The following is a 9,564-nucleotide window of genomic DNA, read 5'->3' as shown; positions in this document are numbered from 1 at the left end:
CAAACTTCAATCACTTTACTTTTTGCAAACTTCAATCCCTTTTGCAAACTTCAATCGTTTTTGCAAACTTCAATCCTTTTTGCAAACTTCAATCCTTTTTGCAAACTTCAATCCTTTTTGCAAACTTCAATCCTTTTTGCAAACTTCAATCCTTTTTGCAAACTTCAAACAATTTGTGCAAACTTTAAACACTTTTTAATAACTTCAATCATTTTCGCTAACTTTAATCGTTTTCGACAACTTCAAACCTTTTTTGCTAACTTCAAACCTTTATTGCTAGTTTCAAACCCTTTTTTGCTAACTTCAAACCCTTTTTTGCTAACTTCAAACCCTGTTTTTGCTAACTTCATACTCTTTTTTGCTAACTTCAAGTTCAGACCCTGTTTTTGCTAACTTTAAACCCTGTTTTTGCTAGCTTCCAACCCTATTTTTGCTAACGTCCAACCCTGTTTTTGTTAATTTTAAACCTGCTTTTGCTAACTTCAAACCCTTTTTGCTAACTTCAAACCCTTTTGTGCTGACATTAAACTTTTTTTTGCTAGTTTCAACCCCTTTTTTGCTAACTTCAAACCATTTTTTGCTAACATTAAACCTTTTTGCTAACTTCAAACCCTTTTTGCTAACTTCAAGTTCAAACCCTGTTTTTGTTAACTTCAAACCCTTTTTTGCTAACTTCAAACCCTCTTTGGCTAACTACAAACCTTTTTTTTGCTAACTTCAAACCCTTTTTTTGCTAACTTCCAACCCTATTTTTGCTAACTTCCAGCCCTGTTTTTGCTTACTTTAAATCCTGTTTTTGCTAACTTCAAACCTTTTTTTGCTAACTTCAAACTTTTTTGTTGTTGCTAACTTCAAACTCTTTTTTTGCTAACTTCAAACTTTTTTTGCTAAATAAATTTCCAACCTTGTTTTTGCTAACTTCAAACCCCGGGCTTCAAACCCTGTTTTTGTTACTTCAAACCCTGTTTTTGCTAACTTCAAACCCTGTTTTTGCTCAGTAACTTCAAACCCTGTTTTTGCTAACTTCAAACCCTGTTTTTGCTAACTAAAATCGGACCCACTCGGAAGTTTGCCCGGGTAGTTCGTTCTCCCTCGATTTTTCTAAACCCTGGACAAATTCAGTTATTTTCTGTCAATTCCTACTTATTAGGTCCTAATTCCTACTGATCGTGTTGTCAGGCCCAGTGTTGTGTTGTCAAAATTCGCATTACATCGCCCTCTACCAAGTGAATACGCCCAATCCGGTGCTCATCCCACGCAGTGCTCCGCGAGCTTTTACAACATTGTGCATTTGTGTAAACAAAATGAAATACTGAAACCAGCAAAGTAAAAACAAGTTCATTACACTCGGTCGCCGATAGTCAAGCGACTAGATTTTAACCAATCAGTGTCCAAATAACAAAATGCGTTGTATCTTATTAGTCAAAAAATTTAGTCGCTCGCCGCTCAAACCACTGACATGACTGAGTGTAAAGTTAGCTAATTGACTAATTGATTGAGAAAAACATGGACGGTGTCATCACAGTAGTACAGGCCAAGGATATTAAACGACCCACAAGGTTAAAACTTGGAAACTTCTTTTCATAAGCAAATGTCAACCTTGTTTGCATGTTGTTCAATGTTACTTGCATACGTCAGATGATAACGGAACCTATGTCGTTGAACTGAAAAGCCGTTCTTAGATGCCGTAAAATACTAGGTAAGTTTAAGCTTCTTCAACTAACTCAACTTCAATATCTTCATCATCAGACATCATCATCATGATCATCATCATCGACACCATTCATGTTTATACGCCTACAATACATAACCACAGGGAGGCTATACGTTCATGTCGTTGATTTTTATTTTCTAGTTGTTCCAACTAGAAGTAGAAAGGATAAAAATGAAATTGAGAAAAATTGTAGATATGAGCAGAGGCTGAGCTACATCATACATGTAGATGGTATGATAATGACTTGCTGTATTATCGATCATCCGTCATGAATTATGAACGATACTCGTACCACATAGCGTCATCAATCATCATCCCTATATTCTTCGTGTCAAAAATTGCCGTGATAGTACGATGAATCCTCTCGTTTTTCAACAGCTACGCATGGCGATTTTGTTCGAGATAGGCCGAGCGACTCAGGCTAAGCTAAGCATACCATTTTACACACGTTATGATGTAGTGTCTGACCGATCAGGTCCTTATCTGAATCGGCCGATTGACCGATCAATTCCCTCTTTGATCTGCCGATTCGATCACCGATTACCAATTCCCCAATTGTAAACAATGGCTGCCATCGCTGTGAGTAAATTTCACCCGAATGTTGAAAGGGTACTTGTACATGTACGATACGCAAAGTATTACCATATAATTATGTATGCTCTGAGCACAAAAAACACACTCCCGTTTCATTTAAAATACTTAATTTGACCATGATTATTATCAGTTCAATTTACCTTTTCCCCCTGATGTCCGAGTCCGTCGAATCATTCGATCGATCGCCCCATTTTAATATTGTGTTTACGTTCAAGTCAGTGTGAGTTTTGCACACGGCCGCATCTCTCCAATCTGACAAGCACGTGTTTTTAACCGGAAGCACAGCACTGTGACCGGAAGTAAGAACTACGTAGTTCTTACTTCCGGGTCACAGTGCTGTGCTTCCGGGTTAAACATGTGCATGTCAGATTGGAGAGAGCTACGGGCTGTGTGCAAAACTCACACTGACTTGAACGGTATGATTATAGGTTTATCGCCTACAAAGCTTGTTCTTTTGCTAAATTTCGCTTGATTTAACTAGTTTATTTCGAAGAAATATACCAATAAATGAATACTTGTTAGGCCAATGGAACTCGATTATTAGTTTCCGATTGGATGCTTAAAAAAAAAAAGGACGAGGTCGCTATTTCATTATTCATTATTCGGTCTCTTTTCATTATCCATTATGTCAACAAAATCAATGATTTTATGAACAGTTTTATCCAAATTTAGGTACCCCACCAGTACCAAAGTATATATTGTTGATGAAAGACCATCTCAAAACAGGTATTAATGCTTTGATCATCTTTACAGACATTTTGCAACAGATTGAGAAAAGATTTGAATTTGTTTTCATAAAAATGAAAAGAAATTAGCAATTTTTGTAATCACTAGAAACATGATGAGGTAATCCTTAAATTTCCATTATTTACTACATCCTCTACCCCTGCAACTAAGAAAAAGTGCTGATTATGATCAGCAGGGGATGTCAGACATTTTGAGAGTTTTAATTTTGATTATTTCCATTTCAATGTTCAGATAATTGACTTTTTTATGAAAATAATGAAAGTTTTGGTCAAATTGAAAAAGTGATGCGGGCGGTCAATAGGAAACTAACAATCGAGTTCCATTAGCCTTAAGCTTCAACAATTACTTTCATGATATTGGGTGATCGGTGCATTACATCGGCGGATGAAGGAAAAATCGGCCGATGCAGATCACTACAGATAAGCTATTAAATAATCGGCCCGATTCGGAAGCTGCCGATCAGATCGGTCAGTCTCTAGTTACAAAAATGAGCCTGCCACACAGTTTCTATTCTATGTTTTTACAATTAGCACATGATCAGTATCCCATATGATATTTCTATTACAAGAAAATTTGATTTGTTGTCAGGTGAATCCCAGGTTTTATTTTTAAGGGGGTACTACACCCCTGTGGTAAATTTGTGACTATTTTTGCATTTTTCTCAAAAAATAATATTACACTGGTAACAAAAGTTATGTATATTATTGGGGCAAGGAATCCAATTACTACACTGAAATTTCAGTGACTCAAGACAAGCGGTTCAGTATAGGAAGCGAGGTACATTCTAGCGGTACCTCTTTTCTTATCATAAATAATGAACCGCTTGTCTTGGGTCACTGAAATTCCAGTGTAGTAATTGATTCCTTGCCCCAATATACATAACTTTTGTTACCACTGTGTTAATAGTTTTTGATAAAAATGCAAAAATAGTCACGAATTTATCGAGGGGTGTAGTACCCCCTTAATACACTAACTGGGAATTAAATACACTAATTAGCGCCTAGCGCACCCTGAGTAAGGATAAACACTTGTGCTGAACATCAAATTGGTCACTTATCGCTCACTGACTGTTCAAAATGTGACATCTACACCAATTACAGTCCCCGAAACGGTCTACTTTTTAGCCGACCTCAATTCCGAAACATTTAGTGATAGTTAAAAATGCGATCCCCAACCCCTTTGGTTACCTTTGGACGAATTTGTAAAAATCTCCGCGGAGTCTCTGTGTCTGAAATTCCCCAATACAAACATCGAAAATGTCGCATTTCTCAGTCCCGGTGATGATACTATATCCGCATCGCTGTTTTTTCATACATGAATATGCATATCTCTGACCCTTTAAGGTCAAAAAAAGCGTGCGTTGATTTCAACCAATCCGATCCACCGATTGTGACCACGTGGTCGGTTTCATGAATATTTAATAAGCAGCTTGATACTGACGTCATATCTGAGGTGACCAGGAGGCAGGAGATACCATTTTGGTCAACTGAACTCGACTCGTATGCGTTCTTTTGGTTCACATAAATCGAACAAAATTTTCAATAACGGGTAATAGTAGGATTTCAATTTTTTATTTGATGAAGTTACTTGTAGTTTTGAGGAATGAAAAAGTTGTTTTTGGAAACTTAGATGTTTGTTTCAACTGATGATGTAGGATCGCAAGGTGAGTGAATTCGTGAAGATATTTGCTTGTTTGAGTGATAGTAGGGTACGGGATGTAGGCTAGTCCTCTGTGTTTGACCTGCTCCAACGTATCAATTCACGCGGAATTATTCGTGTGCAGCGGATTTCTTAGTAAGATAATAAAAGGGTTTAAAAAGAAAAAAAAATTCAAGAAAACTAGCGCTTTCAAGTTAGAGTCAAAAAACAGGTTGTGAATTTTTTTTTCACTTTTGCTATTTGAAACCTAAATCCTAATTATTTGGATAAATACCGTATTTCGTCAAATAAATGCCCCCGGGCGTTACATTTTCCCAAGGGGAGCGTTTATTATTCAAGGTCAATTTTAGAACGATAATTCCCGTTAAAATCATTAGGTAAACTAAAAACACACGCTAAAATGACGGACTATGAACTAGAAACACTGACTTCTGGCTCACTTCCGGGTTTCTGATAGGGTGGTCACATGAAAATTTCAAACCCACCCCTGGAATTACTTTTTCTGTCAGGATTGTTCCTTCTGCAAAATGATTTAAAAAACTTTTTGAATCAACTCAATCGGACAATCCGTTGCGAAGATACAGCCATTTAAAGATTCACAAAATTAGCCATTTTTACCCCATTTTTAGGAAAATTCTGATTTTGTCATAAATTTGCATATTCACGGAGCGATAATTGTGGGAATAAAGCCAAAGAAGGCATGAGATGTATTGTTTTTGTTTATTTAATGTTCATTTATGCAAATATTAAAAATCCAGGGTCATAATTGCTATTTGCTTCTTTACAACATTTTTAAAATGGCTGAAATCACAAAAATAACTCTTTTGCCAGGACTTTTAAGGTAAATATATGTGATTTTCACCGTTGAGGGCGTTATTATATGCCAATTATGACCTTCAAAGGCCTGTATTTCCTAAACTACACAACCAAATTGTCTGATTTTTGCACAGGAATTTGCTCTGAGGGTCTAGATTGTAAAACTCAATATAGCATAATTGTACATCTTTGGGAAAATAGTTTTATTTGATGACAAAATATTATTTTGTGCGTAACTTATTTATGCGTGACCGTACAAAAATGCTATATTCACCTTCATTACGAGCAGAATATTTTCTATCTAATTAGGTAGTCGGGTTTGCACAGAAGTTACTAGGAGACAGATTATATGGAATTCAAAATGCCCAAAAGTTTTCCAACTGCTGCAGAATCTGTTACATTTCCACCATACATTTGTGTATGTAGGCAGGGGTACACACAATAGCTAGCATTGTGGCCACCCTATTTCTGATCCAGATTTTCGCCAATTATTGACGCTATTATGGACCATGTGCGCAACTTGGTAAGCTTACTACACAAGATAGCATGGAAATATCAGCATTTTTGAAACATCTTGGTTGAAAAAAGTGGTGGGGGCGTTTATTTGAGGGGGGGCGACTATTTGACGAAATACGGTAAATGTTAATTTGTGATCATTCAATACTAGACTATGACCTTGGACAAGATACTGTATTAAAATCTTCTTGGCGATGTTTCAAATTTTGACCATTTAGTTTCATAATGTATGGAATTGTCTACAGGTCTGTTTATTTTGGTTTGTGACTTTTGCCCAGTGTACATATTTATCAAAGCTCAAACTTGCTCAATACTGTTATTATGATATCAATTGGATACATGCCATAAAGTTAATAACAATTAAAAGAAATTAAGTATTAATTAGTATTTCACATGCTGGGAAATAAGTGGGGGCCGCCAGGGGCCATTTGGCTCCCGTAAAGCCCCCAAAGGCCCCTGGTTCTCAAATAGCTATACCTGTGAACAGGGGCTACCTATTTTGGCCCAAATTGGCCCCTGGCCATAATGGTCATTTTGACTATTGATCAGAATTGTGCATTTTGTTCATAGGTTATTTCTTGCATTCTCTGCCTGTTCATCTGGTTATTTTAAAGGCAAATGCTTTATTAACCCTTACACCCAAAAATACCACAGAATACCACGGTGAAAAAATCAAATCATGCATGCATCCCAGGGTCTGCGATGGCGCAATCAGCCTAAGTGTCAAATGCTCACGGAATTGCTGGCCGGGCAGCAATAACCCGTCTAGCTCCCGGTCCGCGATCGTGTGCTTGGCATGCGGGGGATCAAAGGTTCGAATCCAGGGGGTGCCAAGTCAAAAATTCTTCTTCTTCTTGAAAAATTCGGATCTTCTGTGACTTCCGATAGCAAAAAACCTGGGTCAGTGTTAGGGTTAAAGCATTTTTTTTATTGTCAAACATCAGTAATTTTGTGCTTTCAATATAGCCCCTGGTTCAATCTCAGGTTCATTGTTATAACAATAGGTAATTAGCTAATTAGCCCCTGGTTTCCTGTAAAACCCAGTGAACCAGGGGCTATTAAAAAAAGTAGCCCCTAGTCCAGCGCTTCTTATTTCCCAGCCTGGTATTTCATTTCAGCACCTAAATCGTGGACAGTGTGCGAAATAAGGACAAATTTTGACAACCTAAGCATGCATGCCGTGGGGGAAAAATTAAAAAACCTGTTGAATTCTGCACCTGAAGATGAATTTTTAGCAATAGATAAATTGACATCATACAATGTAGGTATTTTCATTGTATTTAAAAGTTTAAAAGTAGAAGCATTAGGAATGAAGTAAAATTTCAAGAAAGAAATTAACTTATTTATCAAAAATGGTAAAAAATGAAAAGTTGATATAAATGGATCTGTGATTTTTATATATCATGTGATTTAGCAACCCTGAGTGAACTTGATTGGATGATTAAATGCTGGGATCCTAATCCTATACCTAAGATTTGTTTAAAATGTCAGATTTTGTTACAAATTTATACAGTACACATCTGTGGTTTAAAAAAAAATTAAAATTTACCTTCATTGTCTTTGTAATTGCATACAAATTACATGCTTGCTTCCAGTAATGATGAGCTATTTTTGGCTAATTAGGATTTGAAAACTAATTTCATAGGCTTTATGAATATTGCTGTAGTATCTGCTGTAGTGTTAGGCCATCTTAATTAAATCCTATGTCTCAAAGCTTGTGAGAAATTGAAACCTAATGCGGAATGCGGTGTTTTTTTACTGTATTTTTTTTAATTTCAATTTTTTTTATGTGTCAGTACAGCAGGATTTCGGACAAGTATTTTGTGCAATAAGTATACAATGTTGCAAATGTTGGAATAACAGACAAAAAAGTCACTGCTACAAAATAATTATTCTTCTCTTTTATTATTTTTGTGTCCAAAGTTTGCTAAAAAAATCGAAAACTTGAAATCAAATATGAATTTTTAGTTTTATTTTGGCCTTTTTGTTAAAAAAAAAATAAAAAGAGATAAAAAAAAAAGAATTTCTTGGTTTTCAAAAAGGACTACAGCACAATTTTACTAACGTCTTGCGGCAGCTTTGAGACAGGATTTAATTTTAATTTTAACAAAATATGATATTTTGTCATTCATGTCATCATTTTCATCAACATAATCCATAAAATCTACACCCCCCCTCTGTGGAAGATTTAGCTCAAGTCTTCTACAGAGGGAGTATTTAGTTTCTAATCAAATAGACAATTGGGTAACTTGCATTTGAAATACTCACTAACTACAGTTGTGGAAGATATAGGTAAAGCCATAATACAGGGGGAGTATGGGTTTCAAAATGAATAGCTCTGACCAATTACATTTGAAAAACATACTCCCCCTGTGGAAGATATTTCCAAAATCTTCCACAGGGGTACTGTGGATTTCAACTGGAATAGCCCATTGGGCTAGTCCAATCAGACTGGATAGGTCATGTTTTCCATACACCTCATATGGTAACTACAATTTGCAGCCCTTTATAAATATATTTCATTAGGTCCATATTTTTTTAGGGCTCATATTGAAATTCCCTTACACAGGAAGGTGTGTGCCATCCTGCAGCTTTCCTGTGCTAGCCTTCATTTGTTAAAATCCTGGGCAGGGTGTATCACTGATGCATATAATCCATCCGTTTTATGACCGAGCTTTCCTGAGGCGCGCGCTTAGCGAGGGGATCCTGCCTTCTTTCTGTGTGAAAACATGGTAGGGTATTTCAATATGAGTCCTTAGTACCCCCCGCCCTCCCCCTCCCTAACCTACCCCTGGGTTCTTGACCTTCAAGAGTATTTTGTCTATCTGAACATACCTTGTTTTTGCTAATTAATGGACTGTAACAACATCTGTAGGCCAGGGTCATCATGGTCATTGCTAATTTGCTGCCTTATTTGGAAATTTAGACTTAAAGATTAAAATCGCAGGAATCACTTCTCAGGAAATTTCCTGTTTTTATATTGCTTGGTTTATCTTCAGGATTTCAACAACACTGAATCTCTCACTCAGTAAATTTTCAGGGGGGAGAGGTAGTTGAAAGATGGGATGTGCAATTATTCAGGGTGCATTTAAAGGCCTTTTGGTATATTAGATGTTGGGTTGTATTTTTCATCAAACCTGTTTTAAAGATGGGATTTTTTTTCAAAATATTTTCAGTTTTTTGTTGTTGAAAAAATTGCAGTTTTTCATTTTGTTGTTGTTGACAAATTGGAAATATTTGTCAGATTCGTGCCAATTTACCATGAATTGAACAGAAATAATTTTAGGGTATAAGTTTCTTAATTCCATCCGCACATATTGTGTGTGCGATGTCTTATGGCTCGGAAGTCACGTAAAGCCGTTGGTCCAGTGTACAGGAAGAGTCAATATATACCCTGTGCATGTTTAAAGTGTCAGAGCTATTCGAAAAGAGAAGGGGGGCCATCCCCGGTTCTGATATCTGCAATCAATCCTAGGTTCCAGGATAAGTCTGCACTATGATGAAGAAAGAAAGTAGGG

The 9,564-nt window shown here is 36.5% G+C and overlaps 1 protein-coding gene across 2 annotated transcripts in view; it reads left to right on the top strand.

Moving 5' to 3' along the window:
- The first annotated feature begins 1,505 nt into the window (after positions 1–1,505).
- LOC140146161 (cell adhesion molecule DSCAM-like) overlaps positions 1,506–9,564 on the top strand; it is a 199,892-nt gene continuing 191,833 nt past the window's right edge. For both annotated transcript variants that reach the window (XM_072167922.1, XM_072167921.1), the window contains exon 1: positions 1,506–1,699. The gene's annotated coding sequence lies outside the window, so the exon portion shown is untranslated. The remainder of the gene's footprint in view (positions 1,700–9,564) is intronic.

Source organism: Amphiura filiformis, chromosome 2 (genome assembly GCF_039555335.1).
Source record: "Amphiura filiformis chromosome 2, Afil_fr2py, whole genome shotgun sequence".
NCBI classification, from domain to species: domain Eukaryota; kingdom Metazoa; phylum Echinodermata; class Ophiuroidea; order Amphilepidida; family Amphiuridae; genus Amphiura; species Amphiura filiformis.
The sequence above is the reverse complement of the archived record's forward strand: the minus strand, read 5'-3'. Positions and strand labels throughout refer to the sequence as shown.